The 26,795-nt window shown below is 43.1% G+C and overlaps 1 protein-coding gene across 1 annotated transcript in view; it reads right to left on the minus strand.

The window, feature by feature from the left end:
• Positions 1 to 26,795, minus strand: part of ATXN1 (ataxin 1) — a 244,085-nt gene that overhangs the window by 147,396 nt on the left and 69,894 nt on the right. Inside the window, exon 3 of the mRNA XM_021697084.2 lies at positions 5,785 to 5,911. The gene's annotated coding sequence lies outside the window, so the exon portion shown is untranslated. The remainder of the gene's footprint in view (positions 1 to 5,784; positions 5,912 to 26,795) is intronic.

Here is a 26,795-nt window from a genome sequence, read left to right on the forward strand (position 1 = left end):
ATCTTCAAGAGAACACACACACACTTTGCCCTTGGCACAACTCAGTTAGAGAGCAGTCTCACCAGGCTGCGGGTGCTCCCTTTCCCCCACAAAACATGAATATTGTAGGGTTCTTCAACAACTTCTGGGGGTTCTGTGGTTCTCCCTCCCCTCTCTGAGGTGCCTGAGAGGAGAGGATGAGGCCCGGCGCTGGGAGAAGGTGATGCCGAGGGGAAAGGGTGTGCCTGGGATGGGCTAGACTTTGCCAAGGACTCAGGAAGGAGCTCTGACATCAGCTCTCAGAAGGAGCAGCTCCTGCAGAGGCCCCGCCAGAGAGGCCAGGGCCAGGAATTAGTGAGATGTGCTGGAAGGAAGTCTGAGAAGGGCAGAGAAAAGGGTGAAGGCGAAAACCTGAAAAGACCCGAGGCCACACGAGCGACTGCCCGGCCCAGAGCCTCGAGGACACTCAGGCCGAGTCACAGGGCCTTCAGGAGCGAGGACTGAAAACAGCGAGGCCGGTTCCTCGTTATTCTAACAGCAAAATCTCCCCTTCTCTCCTGACCCCCTTATCTACTTCAGTTTTCTCTCTCTGTTTTTTTTTTTTATTTTTTGCGATAGTGCTAAAGAATGTGGTGTCACAGATGGCAAATCTAAAAGGTACAAATTGCCAGACACACAGGAAATTCCCAAATCACTCTTATCAGAGTGTGTGTATGCAATTCTCTGACTCTGGGGACTAGAAATTCAGCTGCCATTTTTCGAAGCTTGTAAAGACAGCATAATGCTGTATAAATAGGCACAGAGGTGTGTATTCTGGTCTTCCAGTTTCTTCCTAGGAAAAATGTAACTCCTGCACTCAGAGCGGTTCCTCTGAAAAGGGGGGGGTCCGTGAACACAAAAAATCCAAGAAACCGTTATTCTTGCCATCCTCAAAAGCAACGCAGGAGGATGCCACCTTAAGAAAGCCTTTGTGAGGGGCGCTTGGGTGGCTCAGTCAGTTAAGCGTCTGCCTTCAGATCAGGTCATGATCCCAGGGTCCTAGGATCGAGTCCCACATTGGGCTCCCTGCTCAGCAGGGAGCCTGCTTCTCCCTCTCCCTCTGCCTGCCACTCCCCCTGTTTGTGTTCTCTCTCTCTGACAAATAAATAAATAAAATCTTAAAAAAAAAAAAAAAAAGAAGGAAAGAAAGCCTTTGTGAATGCCCTCCCTCACACCACGGGAGACATTGGATGGGCTTAATTTGTGTCAGCATACCATTTCTTTGTTCCAAATTGTTCATCATCCAGAAGACGGGATAAATGATGCTATTCAGTAAATGGTGAGTTTCTTTCTTGGGAGCTAGCACACCTCAAGCCTGGCTCCCGCTCTCAGGGGCGATGAAATGATGTGATGGGGAGAGACCAAGCCGCCTCCGTTCACAGAATGCTAGAGTTGGCTGCTGAGAAATGACTGATAAAGCAAACCACTCAAATGGAACGGGAGAGGAAATACACACAGGGCAGGATTTTTTTTTTAAAGTATCAGAAAATCCCCATACTCTATTGATAGTTCTATAAAACATTTTTTAAAACAAATTGTTTCCTTTCCCACATTTACTTATACACATTGTAGATATTTAGTATCAACTTCTAAGTAAAAGAAACTAGATGGGTCTCTCCACGCCATCCCCTACCTGATCACACTGCTATCGGATTCAAGCAGGTCTCATCAGAACCGTGTTTATATTCCTTTCGGTTAGCCCACCACACATGAGAAGCCCGGACATACGCTAACATTCTCCTTGGACATTCACTCAACAGCTATTTACTGAGTGCCCATTATAGGCCAAACAGCATTTTAGGTGTTGTAGATTCAGCTGGTAATAATAATAATAATAATAAAATGCCTGCTTTTCATGAGGCTTACAGTCTAGTTGAGGGGATAAATGATTAACAAATAAATATGTAATATATAAGATGCTTAAAAGGAAAATGAAGTGTGCTAGCAGGCACAGAGGAATGGGGTGGCTGCTCTTTTACATGGGTCAGGAGAGGCTGCTTTGAAAAGGTAACCTGGGAAGTCCTACTTAAGGAGGCTGAGAAGCTTAAGAAAGAAATATAGATCATTGCCTCCATGCATATATTTAGAGAAGGGGGAGAGGGAGGGGCAGAGGGAGAGAGAGAATCTTAAGCAGGTTCCATGCCCAACGCAAAGCCCAATGCGGGGCTCAATCTCACGACCCTGAGATCATGACCTGAGCTGAAATCAAGAGTTGGATGCTTAACTGACCGAGCCACCCAGACACCCCTATGCTAAGCAATATTTGAATGTGGAGGTAGACGGTTTTTAAAAACTTAATTTCAAAAGCGGCTCATATTTAATTTTCAAAAAGACCAATGGGTGGACCCTAATTTTTGTTTTTTAAGATTTTATTTATTTGACAGAGAGAGACACAGTGAGAGAGGGAACACAAGCAGGGGGTGTGGGAAAGGGAGAAGCAGAATTCCTGCGGAGCAGGAAGCCCGAGGCGGGGCTCGATCCCAGGACCCTGGGATCAGGACCTGAGCCGAAGGCAGACGCTTAACAACTGAGCCACCCAGGCGCCCCAGGTGGACCCTAAATTTAAATGACTAAAACTATATTCTTAGAAAGCACTCAGATGAACACCTTTGAGTTGCCATGCTATCCAGGAGGGTGCGTATCACAACGGTGATAGACATAACATATATATAAGCATAAGACTGCACTCAATATTTTATTTTATTTTTTTTTAAAGATTTTATTTATTTATTTGAGAGAGAGAATGAGAGACAGAGAGCACGAGAGGGAAGAGGGTCAGAGGGAGAAAGCAGACCCCCGACTGAGCAGGGAGCCCGATGTGGGACTCGATCCCGAGACTCCAGGATCATGACCCGAGCCGAAGGCAGTCGCTTAACCAACTGAGCCACCCAGGTGCCCTGCACTCAATATTTTAAAAGCAGTTGTAGTAAATTGAAGTTGTGCCAAATCATTGACTTTTAGAAGACAAACGGGCTAAAATGAAGGTCCAACCTGCCTCATCTAAGCTGGCACATTCTGCAATGTGACACATCGAGCAAGGAGAACCACCAGAGGTCACTTAACTCAATGTTCTCATGTTACTCCTCATAAATCGCATCCATGGAGCTTTAGGGGTTCCCAGTTTCCAAGATTAAGTGCAACATCATGTGCAAAACCCAGGTCTCCTGACTCGTAGGTAAAATTTCATTACCACCCTTTTCATCTCATCTGCTAGAATGCTGGTGGCATATCAGAGAGGTAGCTAACAGGGACCGGCGGAGGGGTCCCACAGAGGCAGTAAGTTTGGGGTGCAGTCTGCGAGGAATGCTGAGGACAGAAGCCGCTCATTCCAATGGCTGCTAGGATGGTTACTCAAATATTTATATATCCACATTCCTACCCCATTTGCAAGCACACGTTCTTTGAAAATCTCCTGCTTTCCCTATCATCATGGCACTGGCTTTGGGACACAAAGGACACCGAAGTATGAACTCAATGTAAAAATGCACCAAGATCCCAAAAGATTACTAATGACTAAGATTACTAATTTCACAACTTGCTGAGAAAATCGGGACCCTCCCCAACCCCCCCCCCCACCAAGCAAATGCAATTTGCAAGAGGAAGTCCTCAGCACTGAAGAAGTTCACTAGAATTTCGTATTTTCTTCCTTTCTCTCAACACACTCCATTTACAGAAGGATTTTTAAATTACTTTAGTGGGCCATGTGGCATCTTAAAGTTTACACTTCAGAATTTCTTTGAAAACCTCATTTAATGTTTGGGGTTTGACTGGGCATCACATGAGCATTTCAAAGCAATGGTTTAAAAAAAAAAAAAAAACAACCACCAGATTTGAAACAAAAGTTATTTTGATTACAGTATCTGCATTATTCATTTAGATGTAACCTGAAACCTAAAGCACTTTTCCATAAGACACTTGTTTCCTAGGATAAAAATGCTTTAAAAAACATCACCAGAAAAAGAGAAATCACCAGAAGTGTATTCTAACAGCCATCTGATTGGGAAAATCATTTCTAGTAAAATATACTGCTACTCTAGGACCCAAATTATTCCTTAATAGTGACAGAACCTTTTACAACAAGAGAGATTATTTTTTAGTAAGTATTAAAGTGCCTTACTTATGGGGACACTGTACTGTGCCCCTTATGGGGGACCTCAAACCAAGTGTTAACTGATCAATTCACAGGTTATTTGTTGTGCATACAGATTTACAAAATAAAAAGTAACATATAGACTTAACAAAATAACACTTGATGGGGGTTAGTGACTTGTCAAAGTTGCAGATTTCTTGACCTCAACCGTAGGACCAGGAACAGAATTCAGGTCTGCTGATTCCAGCTGCTGCATGCACATTTCCACTGGACCCAATGGGATCATATGCACAAAATGGAAACACATTAAAACACCAGTGTTTCCCACCATTTACTATGAGGCACTGAGAGATTTTAAATTTAATAGGCTTATTTTAATATGACTATGTAACCCTGAGGAAATATGGATAAAGATGCATATTTTAATACAAATTTTTAGAAAACCACAACATTAAAAAATATTCAGTGGAAATTTTTCTTTTCAGCATTAATGCTTGTTCTCCCTGATATATGCCCTCATATTGATGCACCTTGCTCTTTCAAAATTATTTGTGCAACTGGAAAAATATAAGTTAAAAATCCCTGGAGAAGTTTCCTGACTGAATTGTTAAGAAGTTAAGAACTTATTATTTAAAATTTTATATAATATATAAAAATATATATAATACATATTTATATACACACAAATATATGTACTTGTGTATATATAATATATGCACAAATATACACTATATATTAAATATGTAAATGTATGCACGCATTTACACACACACGCACACGCACACACACATACCCCAAGTCCTAGTCAAAGTTGGTTCTTACTTTTCTAAAACTTGAAGACAATACACTCATGGCCCATCCTGGGTTTCCCGCAGCTGTACTCTTTCCTGATCAAAACCTTACAAACTTTTTTTTTTTTTTTTTTGGACACAATCTAGCAATGAGGTTAAAATCTCCAGTAAGCAACAGAGTTGGTCCGATTCCTAAATTCTGTGGCAGATAAGCTCCTGGCAACCCAGAGTGCGCTCCATCTCTTCAACTACTTGATACCAAAGTTCCTCAGGAAAAGCAACCTGCAGCTGATACTTTACTGATCCCAAAGCCTTGACCTTGCAACCTGATAAAAACCAGTAAGTCCTCCAGTTTTGAATAAGACAAGCACCCAAAGCAATTGACTATATTTGCATACCTCAGATTTTTGAAAGCCAGGGGAAAAAAATTCATTCCAAGAACAAACCAACCGACGACAACAACAACAACAACAACAACAAACTTCACATAAATAAAAATATTTGCTGGGTGCCAATTCTCATTGCTAATCCTTCGCCCGGAGAATTTTACCCACTACCCCCCAAACCTAAATGAACTTCGACAGCCCAGTTGAAAGAGTCCGCTCTACACTGGGTACTGTGTCAGTGTCCCAGGAGACGAGTGCTCTAACAGTGAAAAGAATCACTGTCTTCCACTCTTTTCTACCAGAAGTAGATAATGAGCAGTGCCCCACGAAGGCAAGTTCACGGCAGATAAAAACAGAATCTCTCCTCTAAAAAAAGAAATTAATTGGACGATCACTTAGAACTCATGCGAATGCCCCTTCATCGCCCTGGCTCGGTGACATGCCATGATTCACAGATCCTTGCAAGGCAAGCCGCCGCAGATGCTGCTCGTTAACTTACGACATTCACTGCACGCTGTTCGCAGGTAGCCCTGGCTTAGCCTTCACCATGGAGACTTCCCACAAGAAGCTGGAGCGCTCCTGGGCTCAGGCGTGTTCTTTCTTCCTTCCAGAGGAGTGAGAAATCCCTAGCGCGGGAGTCGGAGAGAAGAAAAAGGAAAAGGTAAATGCCTCATCCAATCACTCTGTTATCTCAACAAATGAAGTCTCACGGATTTGATAACTCGCCAAAGACCATCTTCCAGCACCCTTTCCTTTAAAAAAAAAAAAAAAAAAAAGGAATGTAGTATTTTTGCTCCCGCCCCAGGAGACACGGCGTCGCCCGGTCAGCCTTTCCCCTGCCCCCCGTCCCTCCCCACCCTTCCCCCCCACTCCCCACACACCCATAAAGTTGAAGCCAATTCTGGGGGACTCCTGATGTAATCCCAGCTGAGATGTCAACTTGCAACACGGTCTCATAACACGCCACCTGATTTTACTCTCTGCAAAAGGGAGGGAGCTAGGACGATCACCTCTTGCCATTTTCATACTTCACTGGGTTGTTGGGAAGATCAATAAGATCACTCTTGCAAAGTACTCACAGTTCCCGAGAAGAAAGGCACTATGTAAACGCCAAGTATTATTAGTGGTCATAAGCCTGTTACTGAGCTCTGAGCCAGAATTTAAAAGCCAGCTTTGGCTAGCCACCAACCGTCCACTCTCCCTGGGGCACCCAAACGTGCAAAAAAAAGTCTGCATGGGCTGCATTGCTGAAATTTCCCTTGCACTGAGGGGTCCGGGGAAGCCCAGGACCGGAAACAGAGCCTTCTGGAAGCTCAGGGAGAAAGCAAGTGAAGACCTGGATCAGAGCGGGAAGCAAAGGGGGGGGGGGGGGCGTGGAAGGTGGGTGACAGAGGCCTGTGCAGGAGAATTGTTCTTTGGTCCCTGCCGTACAGTCCCCTCTGATGGCTGGGTGACAGTGTTTAGTGCACTGGAGGTTTGCAGGGCTGTGAAATTTTCCACTTGGCTGTTTGCCGTTCCCGCCCACCGAGGATAACACTTCCATACACACAGAAGTGGCACACGAGGCCCTGCTGGAGAGGACTGGAGGAATTTGTGTTTGTTTGTTGCTTTTAAAGAAAAGCCCTATTCATATCCTGATCCTTAATATTTTCCACACCTGGATTTCTTGATTTTTTTTTTTCCCCTCCTTGAAGACAGAGCCAGGAACAGTCCTGCCTGGGCCAACATGATCAAGTTATTTCGACTCGTGTGTTCTTGAGGAGCATGCTTGGGGTATGGGAACTTACGTGATGGGCTTTGGGGATGGTGAGAAACACAGAATATAAGTGCTATCCTAGCGCCCTGTTTGCTTCCCAAACAAATCATACACGAGTTCCCTTTCAAAGCCGCAAAGCACATGCCCAACAAGGTGGGAGGCTCAGGACTAGCACTGTGGGTGTAACCCTGTTTTCGAGGGGAAAATGTGGTCCTGATCTCCCAAAAAAACCCGCAAAAATGAATAACAGCAAATCTTCGATTTGGAATTGGTAAGACACTGACAAGTATACCTCAAAATAACTGAAAAACGGAGAGAAGAAAATTAGAACGGAGAGAAGAAAATTAGGACCGAAGGAAGAAAGGAGGAATCTGCTACGAATATAGTTAACCAGGGCTTTTACAGTGAATACAGTTTACAAAGTGCTTTCTTCTTTTTTTTTATTGAGGTATAATTGAGAGACAACATTATATTAGTTTCAGCTATACAAAGTGCTTTCGTATTCATTCATTCATTCAGTCACTGGACAAATTTTTACTTGGTGCTTCCTCTATTCACCAGGTTCTATGTTCATAATGGTGAACAAAACAGCCAAGGACCAGGCCTTTAAGGAGCTCACTGCATCAAGAGGAGCAGACGAGACCGAATCAGTGTATACCATTTGTAGTCCATGTGTGAAATTTGCAAATCGGATAGGCATTAGGAAGGAAAAAGAAACATTGTGATTTGCGATCCTATTGGGAGGACCACACTCCCAAGGAGGGGCTTCAGAAGGCTTTTCTTACAAAATGACCAAGTGAGAGAAGTTCGGCAGGTAGAGAACACAGCCTCTGTGTGATGTGATCTGATTGGACGTGTACAACTAGTTTCTGGTATTTTATCTTCTTTTTTTTTTTCTTCCTGCCCATTTCAACTGGGTCTCCTTTATCAAGAAATGGGCCACACAGCTGTTCTCAATACCTTGAAATAAGAGAGGATTCTTCTTCCCAATTGCCAGAACATCAGCACAACAAACACTAGTAATTTCTGCTAGAGGAGCACGGTTCGATTCAGGTATTATACTTGATATGACAGGAGAGGAAGCCCCTGCTTTCCTAATGCATCTCACGTCACCCCGTCATCACGGTGAAAGAAAAGGAAGCTCTCTGTTAACACCTGCAAGCCACAGCTGGAGTTAAGAAAACCCTCCCCCACCCCCCCCAAAAGGGCTAAAAACAGATCACATTACATGTAAACTTCTGCAAAAAAAAATCTTCCTAGTGCCTTGCAGTAGGTTCCAAATTTGCTGGCTTCCTCTTTACTATTAAGATGTTTTTATTATTTTTCTCTTGGACTCCAAACAGCCTTTATGTCCCTGTCCTGGGAGCCTTCTCATTTGGTTCTCGCTTTGGTTACCTGTTTATTGACCCAGGCAAGCAGCATGGTGCAAAGCAATAAAAAGCAATGGAAATGTTGCGTTCATCTGAAGTGTTTTCTTGTTCCCTATCATCCCCGATCTGGTACAATGTAATCCTTCCGCTAAGGAAAATCAGCTAATTCGCTTTCTTCATCCTACAAAACGAAGGCATCCTCAGACAGGTTCATTCACGTCCTCCCCGCGAATGAAGTAAGTCTGAAAGTCTGTCTGAAACAAATACGCCAAACTTCTACTTGAGTCTTGTCCCCATCTAAAGACATCCAGGACAAAATGTAATTTCCCCTACAGGTTTCTCATATAACCAAAGACATTAATAATACTTCAAGTTCAAAGTCCCGAAACACAACTCCTCGCTTTGACATCGCGGTTTTGACAAACTTTAGCAAACTGGGAAAGAAAAGAGAGAGCAGGAAAAAGGTCTTCTTGAATCCAAGCGGCCACTACCCTCGCCATCAGACTTGGGAAATGATACCAGGCTGACCGTTTCATCCTCTGGTCCGGAGAAGAAAATGACACAATACCAATTTCTTCCACTGAATGCCCACAGCACTTACAGTCTCGACCACACATTTTGCCTCGAGGTCCTTTTCAATTCAGCACTCCATTATACTGCCTTTCTATACTCCACTGGATTTACTTAAGTCTTGAAGGTTCAAAAAGTTTATAAGCTCCTTGATGAAAGAAACCTTGCCGTGCCTTTCTTTTGCAGCCCCCTCACAGTGTCTAGTAGGAGAACCTGCATTTAAATTAAATGATCCATATCCAAAACCTGTTCTACGACTTAACCCGTACTCAAAGAAATGACTATTCTATAGCTATCATCTTAAGCCCTTCCCACCTGTCTCCGTCCTCCGGGATCCTGTAGCTCCTTTGATGACTATCATCCACATGAAAGCCCTCCATGAACGGGAGAACAACTAAGTTACAACTTCACCTTCTCTCTTTTGTTCTTCCAACCCATTACATTTGGAGTCATTAGTGGCTTTTCAACAGTTGCCATATATATCTTTGATTCTCAAAGCTTTCCCAAGCCACTGTTTTAAGGAAACCCTGGTGGTGTGTGGAGGGGAGATGTGGATGCTCTGAGCCAGGGGCTCTAGAACCTGAACCATTATCAGAAAAATCTGGAAGTGGGGGCGCCTGTGTGGCTCAGTCAGCTAAGCATCTGCCTTTGGCTCAGGTCATGATCTCAGGGTCCTGGGATCAAGCCCTGTGTTGGGCTCCCTGCTCAGCGGGGAGTCTGCTTCTCCCTCTCCCTCTGCCCCCCCACCCCTGCTGCTTGTGCTCTCTCTCAAATAAATAAATGAATAAATAAAACCTTAAAAAAAACCTGGATGTCTTATGAAACACCTGGAGGTCACAGATGCCTCCCTCCCCCTCCCCCCAATTTCTCATTCATTAGCTCTGTGGTGGGGCCAGAGAACTTGCATTTCTAACAAGTTCCCAGGGATTGCTGGTGCTGCTGGTCCAAGGACCACACTCTGAGAACCACTAAAGGTAAACCTGCTCTAAAGGTAAGCCTTTCGGTCAATGACCTAGCCAGACAGAGGCTAAGAATCTTATGGGTATATTTAGTCACTCTCAGATGGCTACATTGGAAAGAGTAACACCTGTCTGGTCTAGAGAGGTGGCAAATGGCCACATACCTTATACTCTGGGGGAAATTTTTGTTGCTTTAGTGTTGGGCTCTTGTCTGCTCTCCCCCTACTGGCTCCAGGTCCTGTTGGGGTCAATTCCGCCCTTCATCTCTCCATCAGTCTTTTTCTTCTCTGCTAGAAACTTCTTGGCAGAAACACGCTCAGCCACTGCCATCCCTAGGAGACCTTCCCCAGACTCTGTTATGTTCCCAAATAGCTGTGGCCTCTCTCCTGTTCACTAACGAACGTGTAAGTGTGGTATAAATTCATTGCTGGTACTGTATCAGACACAGCTTAACCTGCCTCCTAAAAGCAGTGGCCTTTCCCTACCTGACTTCCCTTCTACTATTTGGTTATGGCTCCTCAACAGTTCCTTCAATTTCCTTTTACTTTTGTTTAGTGGACTAGCATTTCTGCCTGAACAGTATCTTTCTGGAGTGACCTCTCCCCCATTCTTTTGTTACCAGGCTGGGGTGACCTCACGCCTTGGGTGCAAAGACAGGCACATGACCTAGTTCTGGAAGATTAGAATACGTATCCCTTTCACTACGATGACTGGATTTAGGGACAGGCACATAACCAAAGCCCATCGGAGGCCTCTCTCGGATGGGCTTGGAGCATGAAAGTGTGGTCTTGTAAGAGCTGTTTTTACTCCCTTGTGAGGAAAGCCCACTTGAGAATGAGGCTCTCTAACGGGGAGCAAAGCTGAAAGACGGAAGTCTGAGTCCTGATGACGGTGAGGTGCCTTGGACCCAGCCATGCCAAAAGTGAGATTTATCCCTGGATTTTTTAGTTACGTTGTGAGAGACAAAAATCCACAGTGGCCCCTTAGATTGCCCTATGTCCTAGGGCACACACACCTTCTCCCCCTAGTTATTGAATCAAGCACTAATTCAGCGGCTGCCACTGTGAGGGGATTTTGCTGCTAAAAGTAAGGTCCCGAATCAATGGACCTTAACGTAGAAAGTTTACCCTTGGTGGGCCTGACCTAATCAGGTGAGCCCTTCCAAGAGACAGGCTCTTTCGAGAATGAGATTCAAAATGAGAGGACATATTTGGGTTGGGGCGGGGGGTAGCACCACATGACAAGGTACTGGAGAGGCACCAGCTGACAGCCCTGGAATGGGGGTCTCAGGCCTACAGCCACAAGGAAATAAGCTCTGCCAATCACCACGTGAGCTTGAAAGAGGATGGTGGGCCCCCGATGAAAATGCAGTCCAACTAACACCTTGATTTGAGAATCCAGCTAAGCCATGGTAGCTGCAGAAACCAAGACAACGGGGGGTGAGGTCTGAAGTCACTAAGTGATGGTAATTTGTTATGTAGCAGTAGAAAACAAATATATATGAGATACAATACACTTGGGTGTATGTGTGTGGGTTTTGTTTTTTTTTTTGGTTTAAATCACCTTGAGTTCTATTTGCCTCTTGCAACCAAAATATCCTAGTACTCTTGATTCCTCCCAGATGGTACTAATTTGGTGTTCCTCCCATCACTCTGTTGCTCCTCTTCCTTGGCTTGGGGCCCCTCTTCTTATTCCTTCCAGCCCTAGGGTATGTGTTCCCCAAGGTTACATGCTCAGCCCTCTTCTCTTTCTTTGCTAATTTCCTTTTATTGCATAGAGTTTTTAAATCTGTATCCTGGGCCCTGGCAATCTCCCCCTTTCAAGATGCTGGATAATATGCAGTCGCAAGAAATCACATCTGTTCCAAAACTTCCCATTTCTGCCCCCAAACCAGTCCTCCTCTTCTATCTCTGATTCTTGCTAATGGCAAGAATGTGTTCTTCTCTTCCTCCCTGTGCCCCTCGGTTGTCGAGTCTCATGGGGCCTGCACTCCAAGCCCACAATGAGCCATGCTGGCTCAGACCCCGTTTCTCCACCAGCAGCCTGCTCACTGGTCTTCTCGCCTTCAGTCTTCTCCCTGCGCACCCTCTGAGTCATCCCTGTTGGATCATACTTCCAAAAGTAGACTAGATAATACAACCTCTCCACGCTGTACCGTCACAGATTCCTACGGCTGGTGGAAATCGTTCACAGTCTGAGGGGGGAGGCCTTCACAGTTTGGCCCCAGCTCCTTTTCCTCCTGGAGATCCATGCTGCCCCAGCCAGAAGGCACTGCTCCTTCATCTCTGAGATCTCTCATTTCCACGGCCCAGGTGGAAATCCAAGCCACGCCTCCCAAGGCCCGCTCAAATCCTACCTTTCCCAACAGTTTCTGCCATCCTGCTATCTCACGACTTTCTCAATCATCTCCTACCCCATTTCTGCAATTTCAGCTACCTGCGGGCAGTCATTGTAATGAAATGTATTTTGATTTTCATGTAATGAAAAATCATTACATAAGCCTCTATGGAAACTGCTCAATCAATGAAATGTTCTGCAAGGTCCAGAAGCCCAGGACCCTCCTTCTGATGTAAGGTCAGAAGGTCAATGGTAGCCTGAGGCCTACGTCATTCACTTCACTTCGCCCCATCCTGGAGGCGTTTTATCATCTCACATCATCTCAAGAAGAAAGGTGAGTACAGCACAGTAAGGTATTTTGAGAGACAGAGACCCCACTGACATAACTTATTTACAGCACACTGTGATTGTTCTTTGTTATTAATTATTGTTACTCGTTTTTTACTCATTAATTTATAAATTATAATAGATTACGGCTAAATTTATAAACTGGTTAATTTATAAATTAAACTTTATCACAGCTTTGTATGTATAGGAAAGAAAGAGTATATACAGGGTTTGGTACTATCCATGGTTTGGGGCATCCACAGGGGTCTTGGAATGTAGCCCCTGTGGAAATGGGGCATTACTGTGCCCCTCCCTTTTTAAATGTGAACTCTGATAGTTTTTTATTCCTTCTCCTTAGGATACTAATAATTTCATTCCTTAGGCTAAGACAGGCACCATTTCCTCATGCAGACTGCAGTAAACTCTATGAAGTCAGGCTTTGTATTTGCCTTCTTGTAGTGCTTTTATAAATGGTAAACACTTGATAAATACTTGTTGGTGAACTGACTGAGAATGTGATATTTTACTTTCACTCTGACATGTCCTCAAGTCTCTTTACTCTGTGGTTACCATATAGGAGAGCTCCCTTTCCGGTGACTTGGGAGAAAAATCATTACATAAGCCTCTATGGAAACTGCTCAATCAATGAAATGTTCTGCAAGAGCCTCCTTTTCCAACTCAGGACCAAAGCTGACTCTTTGTATTTTTGTTCTGAGGAAGAAAGAGAAGCAACCAGGGCTGCTGGAAATCGCAGAGTTCAGAAACACTTGGTCTGGATGAGCACGCTCAGCCCAGCAGGGTCCAGAGCCTCTGTCTCCACTCTGCTCACAAAAGAGCATAAATGTCAGTCACAGAGGGCCAAAAGCTCCTCTGTCCCCAAAAGGCAAGGAATTCAATGCAGAACTTTCCTGAGAAGACGGGTGTGCAGTCAGATTTTAAGAACAGCTGGAGGAAGGTGAAGGGTGGGAAGAAGCCCAAACCTAAGGTATTCTGAAGAATGGGATTTACTCGTCACATCATGGGATCCCTATTCAATCAACATTTGATGATTTGTGTGATTTATCCATTATAAAATCTTCTTCCAGACTGGTAATCCTTGGATTATGCTTTGGAATGCATTTGGGATATTTTCTCCTGATATTGACTGGTTTGTGTTTAGGTAATAAAAACTAAAATTAGTATGTGTCTAAAGAACACATCATCAGAGAGATACGTATGCTGGGAAATAAATCCTCTGATCAAACTTAACAAAAATTATAATTCATGTTGATTCACGCCACTGTTTCTCTCCTGTTTAGCAGAGCTTATCACACAAAGGTAAGGCTTCATCCACGCATACATAGACTCGGCAAGTGTCCATGTGCAGGTTACACCTCCTTACCAGCATGAAGCGAAGTTTGCTAAGAGATATAATTATGCATCCCGAGAAAAGTATGTCTGCATAGCAAGAATAAGATGAAAATACGTATGAGAAATACCTCATCTGCATTGAATAGCTGCACAATGATATCTCTAGGAAAGCATAATTTTGAAAACCAAGATGGCATGTGCTCCTTACTGACAATTTCTTCCCGGCCTTATTTAAAACTTTGCTCACGAGGGGTTGCCGGAGCCCATCAGAAGGCACTTGGCCCAGGACACAAAAGAATCTTGCTCAAGAAGCCCAGACAGCACGCTGAGGCTCCACATTCTCCGGGTTATGAGTCCCTTTCACACTGTGGTAAGTCATCACACACCTTCTCCCTGAAGGAGTTGTATTCATGCCTGCTTGAGAAGGCCAGTGTTTAGCGTGGGTGTTGCAGAAGGGCACGGTAAAAATGGGGAAGGCGGGGAGGGGCCTGCGTCTCATGGGTTGATCATTCACAAAAGCAGTTACAAGTCGGGAGCAGTGAGGGTCCATCTGGAGACTTTGGGGGGAGTGCTCTGACTCTGGCTTTCAGTTTCTACTCTTCTGGCTCTAAGACAAAATTCAGTCAATCAGACCAAAATTTAGAACACAATTGGTAAACATTCTAAGAAAGAGATGTAAATATTTCCCCCTCGTTCTCTTTTGACATAATATTAAGAGTTCTACGATAGCATCTTCATTTGATTTGGTCTGACTTCACAAAATACCAAACGATGGGTCAACGTAAAATGACAAGACAGAATCCACGTACCACCCCCCACCCCGACCTCCCTACTTTTGAACAGATACGAGTAATAAAATTCACCAAAGGTATTCAAAACAGAACTCTGGAAGCATCCTATCAAAGCCACAACTTCCTTTTCATTTAATGAAATACTACTACGTAGAAACACGGCTGCAACCAGGACCTCAGCTCATGCTTTAGAAGTAAGCTGGAGTATGGTTACGTGAAAAAGGCTACTCAGAGATTTTTTTTAAGCCAGAATTATTTTTCCAAACTCAAGATCGGCACAACTAGCCAACTTTTGCATAATGTTCGGGTAAGAGGACTTTCTGTAATTGTATTAGGCAAATCTCATTTGTCTTCCTTTTTGTCTGCTTTATTGAATTAATAAAGCCAACAAATATAATGACCCTATGTATTCTTTAAAAATTTTTATTTATTTAACTGAGAGAGAGAGAGAAAGCACGAGCAGGAGGGGCAGAAGGAGAGGGAGAGAGAATCTCAAGCAGGCTCCATACTGAGCGCAGAGCCCAACACGGGGCTTTATCTCACGACCCTGAGATCATGACCTGAACCAAAACCAAGGGTCAGATGCTCAACCGACTGAGCCACCCAGGTGCCCCTAATGACCCTGTATTTTAATCTCTTTTTTCATACTATTCCAGGTAGTTGCCTCCTTGTTTAACTACTACAACTTTCTGATGCAATGAGAACAAAAGTATTGCAGGACAAAGGGGCTATTGTAAACTCCTCTCCTTTTGGAGGAGGCTTAATAAAACTATTCGAGCTTAAAACCCTAGATTTCAATGGTCTCAGCTGTAAACACCAAGTAACAGAAATGCCACTTGGCATCAAGTCTGGGGATTACCTGTTGAAACACCAAAGGCAGGTATACTTTGATGTGGGTTACCTGGTGCCGGGGAACTACCAAGAAATACAATTATTCTTTTTCGATGAATCTGGAAGTGAAGATTTGATACCATATTTGGAGCAAAGATGATCCACGGTGTGGTGGGGGGGGGGCAGGGGGGAGGGGGGTGCCGGAGCTTGTGCATGCCTCCTTGAGCCGGTTACAAGTAACACTGTCTACAGAGACACCTCCTATTTCACTTGCTACAATGTTTTAAGCCCAAACAAAGGGAAATACCAAATATTATTTTCTGAGTAAAGGACCCCCGGGGCAAGATGCAGCCACAATTTGCCTTCAGTCCTGAAACTCCATCAAAACACCTGATGAGGGTGTTCCATCAAAAATCCCAAGGAGTTTCTTGACATAATGAGCATTCTAAAAGTTTCCTACATCTCTTTAAAAATAAATATTAAAAAACTCCATAGACGTTGGCAACATCTGTTTGTCACAGGGCCCGAGAACACACATTCTCAGAGAACAGCATTGCCCCCCCCCGCCCACCATTTCTATCAGAAGAAAGAATAAGGGGTTTTCTCCCCCCCTCCTCCTTCAGCCTCCGGGTTTAGGGGTTTATCCTCCATATCATGGCTCAGGGGATTCTCACACTTAACTCCCAACATATCAAAAGAGGAGAAAATCTCTCGCTCCTTAATTGTTTTGTCGAATAAGCTCTCAAAAGTTCATTTTTGTTACCTTTTTTCAGGCAAAATAAGAGGCCTTTTACAAAAATTCTATTGCTAAAACAATGGAATTCTCCCGGGAATGACTTCGTTATGGAAATGAAGTGACAGCTTCTTTTATCTAGCCAGGCAGAAAGTCTGCATTTATAAAAGGCATTCAGAGCACTCAAGTGCTGTGTGTGGGCGGGCATAAAATGCTATTTTTAATTCAGATTGCAGCATTACTCCCATACAGGTCTTTCAGATAATCATAATCATAATAACACTGATCTACAAAAAAAAAAAAAAAAAGATTCCCATTTCTGCTGACCCCAGCAGAAAAAGAGAGGAAGAAAAAAAAATTAGGAGAATGACAAATAGTTTCCTTCCACATGTGGACCACTCCGTAGGCTCAGAGATCAATCTCTAAAGCTATCTGAGCTGACTATCTATTATCCAGAATTAAAAGCACTTAAGCTCTGTGAGGAACAGCATCCCATCCCACACAAATTTACATTTTTGTACGTGTGACTTTCATTGTGAATCTGCAGGAATCACCTGTGTCTGCCGGGAAATGCTGGGAGAGTTCTTCCACCTGTTCTCAAGAGTGAACAGTCCTTGGTGATGCGGTGACGGAGGAGTCCGTCTATGTGACAGGGCCACACTGGAAACCCGATTTCTGATTTCAAAACCTGGAAGGCCCCGCGGGTATTCAAGAGGAGCTTGAGCTTCTGTTTGGGCAAACGCAGAGCTTTCCAGGTCAGGTATGGAATCTGCAGGTGGTCTGCCATGTTCCTCCTACTGGCTCTGCTGGGGACCAAAGCCTGAGGAGGGGTGATGGATGGAAGTTTGGGTAGGGAAGAGGAGACCAGTGTAGATGATGCTGCAGAAGTATGACACTGGAGAGAAAAAAGTGTAGGATCAGAGGGGAATTATGAGGATAAAGGAACAAGACCTCTAGCAATGGCTAAGTGACTGGTTTACGACCACTCGAGCAGGATTAGAGATGAGCGAACAGACAGGGTCAGAGAGAGATTTTGTAATTGAAGTAAAATCCACATAACATAAAACTCACCATTTACAGTGCAGTGGTTTTTACCATTATCTCATTCCAGAAGATTTTCATCACCTCAAAAGAAACTCTGTACTCATTCTCCATTCCCACCCTCCTCTCTGTTCCTGGCAACCACTAATCACTTTCTGTTCTATGAATCTGCCTATTCTGGATGTTGCATATAAATGGACTCATATAATATGTGGCCTTTGTGGCAGCCTTCTTTCACTTAGCATCATGTTTTCAGGATTCATCCAGTATTTCCTTCCCTCCCTGGCTACATAATACTCGGCTGTATGTATAGACCACATTTTGTTTCTCTATTTATCAGCTGATGGACATTTGGGTTATTTCCACCTTGTGGCTATTAGGAAGAATGCAACCTTGAACATTCTTCTACCTATTTTGGTTTGAATGCCTGTTTTCAGTTCTCTTGGGTGTACCCCGGGGGATTGCTGAGTCATATGGTCATTCCATGTTTTTACATTTTGAGGAACCGCCAAACTGGTTTTCCACAGTGGCTGCATCATTTTCTGGAAATGTATGAAGTCTCTGATCGCCCCTCTTTGCCAACATTTGCTATCCCCCTTTTATTTGTCATTATGGCCATCCTAATGAGTATGAAGTGGGATCTCACTGTGGTTTGGATGGCATTTTCATAGCCACTAATGATGCTGAATGTCTTATGAATATGTTTGATGGCCATTTGTATATCTTCTTTGGAGAAATGTCTATCCAGTCCTTTGTCCATTTAAAAACTATCTGTCTTTTTGTGGCTCAGAAGTTCTAAGACTTCTTTGTGTATTCTGGAAGCCAAACTGACCAGATACATGATTTGCAAATATTTTCTCCCGTTCTGTAGGTTGTCTTTTGACTTTCTTGATAGGAGCTTTTGAGTCACAAAAGTTTTTGATTTCGATGAAGTCCAATTTATCTATTTTGTTGTTGTTGTTGCTTGTGTTTTTGGTGTCGTATCTAAGAATCCATCGCCAAACCCAAGGTCATTCATGAAGATCCAGTGCATTTTTTTCTTCGAAGAGTTTTATAGTGTAGCTCTTACATTTAGGTTGTTAACCCATCTTGGTTAAGCTTTTGTATATGGTGTGGGAAGGGTCCAGCTTTCATCTATTTTGCATGTGTCTCATGTGTTCTTCCCAGCTGTTCCAGCGCCATTTGTGGAAAAGAGGTCAAAGAGGTTTTGAGTATGGAATTATTTTAGTCTGTTCTCTTTTTAAAAAGGTGTTGTGTGTGTGTGTGTTTTTTTTAATTTTTCAAATTACCTTTGAGTGACTTTGTGGTTACATGAATACATCCCACATTTTGAAGATGTAACAAGTTTTCAAGGGCCCTGACTGGACAGGACCATAATCCTGAGCTTTCAGGGAAGGCAACCAGCTGTTGGGTGGTGCTTTTGCAGGGACCAATTTCCAAAAGCAACAAGGAGCCTGAAATTGCTCGGTTTTCTGCTCTTTTAGTTCCATTTGTTTCCATGTCTATTCCCCTCTAGTCAACTGCCTTTGTCCTTAGATATCTAGACACCTCTGTTCTCTTCCCCACCCCAATACCCACCTATTGAATTGGCTCTTTAGAGAGAACTTAATAATCTAATTTATAGTAAGCCAGACATAATATACATCTAGTATGATGTCCAAGTCCCAGTTTTAAGCAAAAAGAATTAAAGTTTAGAATTCCAGGTATCGGGCGCCTGGGTGGCTCAGTTGGTTAAGCGACTGCCTTCAGCTCAGGTCATGATCCTGGAGTCCCGGGATCGAGTCCCGCATCGGGCTCCCTGCTCAGCAGGGGGTCTGCTTCTCCCTCTGACCCTCCCCCCTCTCATGTGCTCTCTCTCTTTCTCTCTCTCTCAAATTAAAAAAAAAAAAAAAAGAATTCCAGGTATCTGCAGAATAGGCAAATCCGTACAAGCAGAAAGTAGATCGACGGCCAGGGGTGGCAGGAAGGGAAATGGGATTAATCACTTAATGGGGACGGGGTTTTATTTGGGGGACATAAGATGTTTTAGAGCCAGATGAGGGCGATTCTTGCAGTGGGTGTTGCTGACCGTTCACCATCAATGGTTATTTTATGTATCATGAATTTTACCTTAATAAAAGGAAATCACACCTGAGAGCAGTTGAATTAAAAAAAAAAACAAACCGGGCGCCTGGGTGGCTCAGTTGGTTAAGCGACTGCCTTCGGCTCAGGTCATGATCCTGGAGTCCCGGGATCGAGTCCCGCATCGGGCTCCCTGCTCGGCGGGGAGTCTGCTTCTCCCTCTGCCCTCTTCCCTCTCGTGCTCTCTGTCTCTCATTCTCTCTCTCAAATAAATAAATAAAATCTTTAAAAAAAAAAAAAAAAAAAAAAAAACAAACCAAAAAACCCAGAATTCCAGGTATCCGTTCAGCCACTGGAAGAACTGAAGACTTTCAAATCCCCCTACAGCACTGTTTCTCAAACTTGGCTGCACACTGAGATCGCCTGGGGAGCTTTAAGAATCCTGATGCCTGGGATCCACCTGCAGAGATCCTCACTTAATTGGTCCGGGGTGCAGCCCGGGCAATGCAATTCTCATGTGCAACCCCAGTGGAGGGCCAGTGCCCCAAATGAGTTGTCAAAGTGGCTCCTTACTCCCCCACCCTCGAAGCCAGCCTTCCTAGCCACCTTATGCTACTAGTGCTGTGTTAGGGATGTACATTCTTCCATTTTTTTTTAAGTTTTATAATTTCGGATTAAAACTAACAAAAACTGAATTTCTTCTCTTAGTTCTCATTTAATCTTCCCCCAAACGCTGTTAGTATTCCCAGTGCCCAATGACCAAACCAACTGAGAGATTAAGCAACAGCCCCAGACCCCAAAACTTGCAAGTGCCAAGAAGTGGATTTCAGCGCAATTTTTTTCAACGCCAAAGTCTGTACCATGTAAGGCCTCTAGGTACTTTTAAAAGAGCCAACCATTAGGAGGAGAATGGTTCTGTAATTTGGTAACGACACCCACAAAGCAAGCAGCCATTTCACATCTTCCATCCAGCACTCATATTGTAGGATGGGGCTGAGGGTGTATCCTCACTGAAGAGATGGTGACATTTACTGTCCTTTCTATTGCATGTGCCATGGGTGTGTGAGAGTGTGTGTGTGTGTGTGTGTGTGTGAGTGTCCATACAAAGGAAGTGGGCCTCGGGGGTATATCTGAATTCAGGAAGATAGGACATGATTCCAAAAATGCAGCTGGGTCAGGTTTTCAGAGACAGCTGGGAAGCAGTAATTCTTTCCAGTATTTTGATAAGATTGGCAACAGGCAATGATATACCTTTATTATGGTGCAAGAATAACAAACACTGAGGGGACTAACACTTCATTCATTTGTGAATTTAATCTGATGCCTACATATGATTACAAAACTCCAACGGTTGAAGACAGCAAGGCCAAAGGATATCAGGCAAAAATCTCCAAACCTTAAATACTCAGGTTCTTGTAGTGGGGAAGGTACAACATCCACATAATATCATCTTGCCTGCTGAAGCACACGGCACATCCATAAACCCTTACACAACAGCAGAATAAAGTCAGAATTGGTAAAAATCTATTGGTAATGGTGGTAAAAGCTGGGAACTGGTTTCAAGTCATTTTTTCCTCCTCAAACATGTGCACTCAAACCAATGTGTGGGTCTGGGCATGCATGCTTGTGTGCACACACGTATGAGTGTGTGTGCAAGCGTGCACACACACATGCACACACCAGGCTTGAAGGAAGAACACATTCTCAATCCTGTCATTTTTCATAGGCCTAATTTACTTATCCTTAAGAAAAGAGGTGGTGGGTGCACTGCTGTTATTCTCTGTTTGTGTACTACAGAAGGAACCTGGGAGAATTTCTGTCCAACAGACTCAGACGTTAGAAAGGAGTAAGGATTTGCCTGAATGTTTTCTTAGGCTAGGATCAGAAGTGCATTAGATGAGAAAAGTTTTTACAAGTGGGGGCTGTACCTGCTTGTCTCCTAATTGTAGTGAATCTGTCAACTTTCTTTCCAGTGTATCAAGACTTTACTCTTCAAAATCATTCTCAGTGTGCTCTGAATTGCTATACTTTTAAGCTAACTACTTCTCAAAGTGCTGTTTAAAAACTGACATCTTCAACCACATTTCAGGCTGAGAATATATCTAAATTTGCAAAGTCTCATTGGTTCTTGAGAGAGTGCTACTTTAAAAAATACACTTGACAGCCAATCTCTTGAAAATGATTTGTGCAGAAATTGTGTTCAAATTACTTTATGCCAAGACACTTAAGAGAGAATGTGGTTTTCTTTGTAATAGGCTAAAAATAATGATATCCTTTATCTTCAACTGAACATGTACATATGTTGTATAAAGCTGTTGCATTTAAACAAATTGAAAAACAGTAGGATTCTGGCTCTAGTCCATAAAGAAACAGAACTTGCCCAGAATATCATTTTAAGCATTAAAAAAAAAAACAATTAACTGTTATTTTCTACAAAGTTCGATCTTACATACAGAATCAGAGTTGTCAGCCAGGTCCAAGGCATCAAATTATAAAAGTCAATATCTCAACAACACACGGGAAACAGAAAAAAACAGCAAGTGCACTCCAATTTTTACATAGGGAAAAAGAGAGTAAGGGGAAAGTTCATTTATGTTTCTACAAATTGCTTTTGAGTGAGTGGGCAATATGCTACTGAAATTGACCCCATGGAAACAGCGTGCAAATCAGATCCTTAAAATAATTCCCACTGGACATTTCATTGAGTGTGTATCATGTGCAAAGTGCCGCTAGGTGGGTACAAAGTTCAGAAATAGATAAAACATATCCATTGCTTTGAATGCAGGATACTGATTTTTAAAACAAAAAACTAATTATAAACAATTCTAATAATTTTTGGTAAGTCCTCATCACCAACAGCAGTTTTTTTTTTTTAATGTGTGATTTGGGGTTTTTTTGTTGTTTTTTTAGCCAGAACACTATCTTCAAAGGACGTCTCGCATAGAAACACACCAGGCAGTCAAAAATCCACATGTAACATTAACTCCCCCAAAACTTAACTGCTAATAGCCTAGTGTTGACCGAAAACCTTACCAAAAGAGTCAAATGACACATATTTTGTATGCTGTATATATTATATGCTGTATTCTTACCATAAAGTAAGCTAGAGAAAATGTTATTAAGAAAATCACAGAGAAAATACATTTACAGTACTGTACAGTAAAAAATCCGCAAATAAGTGGACCCACAGTTCCAATCTGTATTGTTCAAGGGTCAGCTATACATAAGACAAATAAAATTGAGGCTGTTCATGTTGACCTATATTGGTTCCCCACCTCTCTACCCATCACAACCAAGGACTTCTGAAGGCAGCCTTCATGGGGTGGGGGGTTGGGGGGCTTTGAGAAATCCTTAGGCCACTGGAGAATGTGAGCTGACCTCCATTGGTCTGAGGAGTCCATACTCCTTAAACATGGCGTAAGGGACCTTCTATGCTTTGCTCCTTTACTTCACCATCTTACAAGCTCACCACCCCACCAGGCACACGATGCGTCACCAGTGATGGAGTACCAACTGTTCACTGTACACACTATGTACCATGTTGTTTGTTCCCCATGCTTTGTCCATGGTGTTCCTCAGCGGGTGATCTCTTCATGCCCCTCGCCTACGGGATGAGTGCCCAAGACACCCCACAACTCTGCATAGTTAGATACCATCTTAACTCCGTATATGCATTCATTTTTGCCCTACCATGCTGGGTGGTAATTATTGTTCATGTGGCCTTCACCGAAACTAACTCATGGGTAACTCAAGGATAAAGAGTATATTGTATTTATAGTTGTACTCCAGCTTCCGGCACAGGACTTGGCGCCTAATATGGGACTAATAAATGTTGAGTGAATGAATGAAGATGGATAGATGGGTGGACGGGCGGATGGATGGATGGATGGATGACATGGCTTGCTGTACTTTAATCAAACTGGTGGAAAACATTTATAGGTATACGTATATATTAAATCCATATTTTTTTTAAAAAATTGTGATAAAGTCCACAGAACATAAAATTTACCATCTCAACCTTTTTTAAATGTACTGTTCAGGGGCATTAAGTACATTCACGCTGTGTACAACCATCATCAGCATCTATCTCCACAATTCTTCATTTGCAAAACAGAAATTCTTATCTACACATACACTCAAGAAACTCTAACTAATGTAGTTTAATGATCTGGGGTATGGAATACCCAGCTTCTTCACTTCCCTTTTGCCCCCACCTGCTGTATAGCTCATGCCTTTTCATCCACACTTAGGATGTTCCTTTGTGAGAAATGTGGTCAATGTGGTCGAGGCATGTGGTCAATGAAACTCCTAGCTAGTAGTTTAGCTACTAGCTAGCAGCTTAGGTTGTTCAAAATAAATTTTCTAAATTGTTTTCCTAAGCTCTTCCTGAGTCTTACTAACATGAATTAAGAGTCAGCTTTCAACCCTGGGACTATTTTGGGCTTTAAGGAAAGCATGCTTTTAAGGAGCATGTGTATAAAAGCGCCTAGAAAAAACACACGTAGCCTATATGTGATATCCATGTGAGTTTTTCATATTTTGACATTTCTGAACTTAGAACTTGTTTTCCATATGATGAGTACATTAAAAAGTGGTAGCATTTCTATTTTTTCCCCCAGGAACCTAATCATTAAATCTGTGGTGCATCTTATAATCAGGGCATCAGAGAAATTAGGGCAAGCTGGTAAATATTTCATATTTGTGCAGAAAGATTTTTAGTTTAAAACATTGGCATATCACGATCCCACTTTCAATCCTACACATAGAGGAGTCTAAAGCAAAGAAATAAAAGGATTTGAAAGGGTGACAAGTCGCTCTGGTGAATGGAGGGAGGCCAGCAGTGGGCAGCAAGGGACCTGGACACGAGGCCAGGATCTAGTACCAACTGCCACCCCATGAAAATCTCTCCACTGCTCTGGCCTCAGGTTGTCCATGTATAGATTACATGGGGTAGATTAAAATTCAAACAGGGTTAAGCTCTTCCTGACCTCCTTCTTATACCAACATCTAGCAACCCTCTGACCCTACTCTAGAGTCCTCACCAGGACACGAGCTAAAGGGCCAACTGGTCTCCTTTGCATGGTTGGTTCTAGCATCAGATAATGGGGAGAGCCCACCTCCTCCTGAGTTCAGCTCTCCTACTTCCACTTTTGAAGTGTAATTCTAGCTCTGTTTTCTAACTTGGATCATTATTACTGCTTTCTACTTCCCAGCAGCTAATTACATACTCCCTCCAGGGAACCTAGGCCACTGTGTGAGGGGCCAAAACTTGGCCAGACACAGCCTACAGTTCTCCCTCCTAGCTGTGGTCAACCCAGATGCCTAGACACACATGAGGAAGCCACTCAGTCCTTGCCTGAAAGAAGGCATCATATCGGTGGCCCAGATGCCCACCTTCTTGACTCACTGATACACCTATCCTCTGCCAAGCTTAACCCGCCAGCGCCATAGAACCAGAATTTCCTTCACCAAGAATGAAAAAGGTCCCTGTAGGTTGTGCCCAGGGTGCTTATCAGTACTATATTTGAGTATTCTAACATTAGGTCAGGCTGGACATCCCAACCCTTAAAAAGTTAATTAGGGAAAGAACGCACGTAGGCTTTATTTGAGAGGAAAAGTGCATTGGCAGCGTCTAAAATAGAAAGTTAAATACAGCAATGAAATCTTGAAATTTCCCCTTGCAAAAAAAGGGGGAGGGTGGGATTTAACATGAACACGAGCCAGATTTGCTGAAAAAGCAGTCTTTGTTCCTCAACAAAACTGAAGCTGACTCTTTACAGAGTACTTACATTTCCTGAAATATCGTACTATAACTGACCCGTGGACACTGTTACAAGGCCCCTATTCCAAAAACACAGGGAGAACCAACAGTATATAAAGAAAGCCAATTAGGGTCTCAGGGATGATTTCAGATGATTGAGAACATAAACTGTGATGCTTCTGTCTTTTAAGCATTTAAGTAATTTTAGTGTTGCCTCACTTGCCAGACTACACGAGTTACAAAAAAATCTCTGCTTTCTGGGGGGGGGGGGGGGGGATGGGTGAAATAGGTGAAGCAGATGAAGAATACGCCTATCACGATGAGCACGGTCACGTATAGACTTGTGGAATCACTATATTGTACACCTGAAACTAGTATCATGCTGTATGTTAACTATACTGGAATTAAAATTAAAGACTTAAAAAAAAAGTGTCTGCTTTATCTTAAAAGCCTCCACATGCCCAGAGACCGTGAATGATACTATGTCGAACAGCACACGGTCCCAATTCCTCCCGTGAGAAAGACTCCTCGGTGATTCTCCTCTGGACTTCCTCTGCGGGACAGTGTCTCGTCCCAGGCTGACAGTATCATGGTTTTGGCAGAGAACTGACTGAAAATCTTGGCATCGGGGCTCACTATAAGCTGAGTTTACACAGGACTGGAAGAACATCGGAAGCCCTGGAAAAAGGAGAAGTATTTCTTTTTTTTTTTTTTTTTTAAAGATTTTATTTATTTATTTGAGAGAGAATGAGAGAGCGCACATGAGAGTGGGGAGGGTCAGAGGGAGAAGCAGACTCCCCGCCGAGCAGGGAGCCCGATGCGGGACTCGATCCCGGGACTCCAGGATCATGACCTGAGCCGAAGGCAGTCGCTTAACCAACTGAGCCACCCAGGCGCCCCGAGAAGTATTTCTAGGGTAACACAGAAGTTGGCCTTTTAGCTGGTGACTTGTTTTCATGTGTCCGCATGCTGTGACTTATCACTGGAGGAACACAGAGCAGGCGGAATGGTTTCAAGTTCATCATTTTATTAAGCACCAAATCAGAGAGAGGAAGAGTTTTAAGGAACACTGTCACTTGGGGTTGTTAAGATTTTTTTTTCTCTAGTATGGTTTTACTTAATACTTCTACATAAGCAACGTTGGTGCTCTCCCCACACCACCTCCCTGTTTTTTAATTTCCAGAAAATAAGACATTCTTGTGTAAGTCAGACCACCAAGCAGTAGTTCAGAAAAGGATGATTTTAGCTTTAATTCCTCTCCTCATTCCATATTTAATGGTAGCTAAGACATTTAAATTCGCTGGAAAACAGAGAATCCATTTACATGTTGAGTTTAAAAATATTAATGTGTTATTCAGAAGTGTTAAGAGGATTGATGAGTTAATGTTGGTAAATGACTTTGCAATTCCCAGGTCAAAGATGTGAAATGAACATTATCATTATTTGTTTCAGTGGAATCTCAATGATGAACTATGTGTCTAGTGGGCCTAATTAGGATTTAAAAAAGCCCATTAACTTTGAGATAAGAGGGAGAACTTTTTTGCAGTACTTTTACCTAAGTGAGTAAAGCTCATGTCCATGATTATTAAAAACATCATCTGATACCATGTAATAAGTTCATAC

The sequence above is a fragment of the Neomonachus schauinslandi genome, chromosome 8 (genome assembly GCF_002201575.2).
Source record: "Neomonachus schauinslandi chromosome 8, ASM220157v2, whole genome shotgun sequence".
Lineage (NCBI taxonomy): Eukaryota > Metazoa > Chordata > Mammalia > Carnivora > Phocidae > Neomonachus > Neomonachus schauinslandi.